Raw genomic sequence first — 1,064 nt, 5'->3', positions numbered from 1 at the left:
CATCTTATGAGCAAAAATTCTACTTGGTGAGCTACTGACATTAAAGTTGTGAGCAAGCGATTTGGCTACTGCATAAATCAGTTTGCTTTGGAGCCCTCCTTTCTGAGCGAAGACAAAAATGTGTGAGCCGGAGGCTAAAAAACTGTGAGCTAGCTCGCACTAACTCAGCTTAGAGGGAACACTGCTCGCAGGGTGTCTATTGTGGGGAGGGGGAGGGAAAGGAGTCTGTAAGCCGCTCTGAGACTCCGAGTGAAGGGTGGGGTAGAAATCCAATCTCTTCTCTTCCTCTTCTTCTCTACTGCCTGGTCCTTTTAGGTGGAGGTGCTGGGGATTGAACCTGGGTCCTTCTGCATGCAAAGCAGAGGCTCTGCCACTGAGCCACAGCTCCTGCCCATGCCTCTCCGGGGTCTCAAATAGAGGTCTTTCATATCAACTAATGGCTGGTCCTTTTAACTAGAGATGTTTGGGACTGAATCTATGACCTTCTGTGTGCGAACCAGATGCGCTGCCACTGACATGACAGAGGTTTATGAAATTATGCCTGGGATAGAGATGGTAGAGAAAAAAGTGCTTTTCTCCCTTTCTCACAATACAATAGAACTCGTGGGCACTCAACGAAATTTATGAGCGGTAGGCTTAGAACAGTTCAGAGGAAGTCCTTCTTCACCCAAAAGAGTCATTAACCCGTGGAATTCCCTGCCGCAGGAAGTAGTAGCGGCTACAAGCATAGACAGCTTCAAGAGGGGATCGGATAAATGTATGGAGCAGAGGTCCATCAATGGCTATGAGCCACAAGGTATAGATGGAACACTATGTCTGGGGTAAGTGATGCTCTGTCTTCTTGGTGCTTGGGGGGGCAATATTGGGAGGGCTTCTGGAGTTCTAGCCCCACTGGTGGACCTCCTGATGGCCCCTGGGTTTTGGCCACTGTGTGACTCAGAGTGCTGGACTGGGTGGGCCGCTGGCCCAATCCATCATGGCTTCTTTTAGGTTCTTATGAGCCTCGGCCCCTCCCCCTTCTCTGCCCAGGATCCACTGCTGAGCAGATCTTGATCAACCAACGG

At 50.2% G+C, this 1,064-nt stretch overlaps 1 protein-coding gene across 1 annotated transcript in view; it reads right to left on the bottom strand.

Moving 5' to 3' along the window:
• LOC107125835 (snake venom vascular endothelial growth factor toxin HF-like) overlaps positions 1-1,064 on the bottom strand; it is an 8,287-nt gene that overhangs the window by 1,717 nt on the left and 5,506 nt on the right. The gene's annotated exons all lie outside the window — the stretch shown is intronic.

The sequence above is a fragment of the Gekko japonicus genome, unplaced genomic scaffold (genome assembly GCF_001447785.1).
Source record: "Gekko japonicus isolate JY-2015 unplaced genomic scaffold, Gekko_japonicus_V1.1 scaffold4662, whole genome shotgun sequence".
Taxonomy (NCBI): Eukaryota; Metazoa; Chordata; class Lepidosauria; order Squamata; family Gekkonidae; genus Gekko; species Gekko japonicus.
Note: the sequence above shows the minus strand (reverse complement) of the source record. Positions and strands in the feature narration are given on the sequence as shown.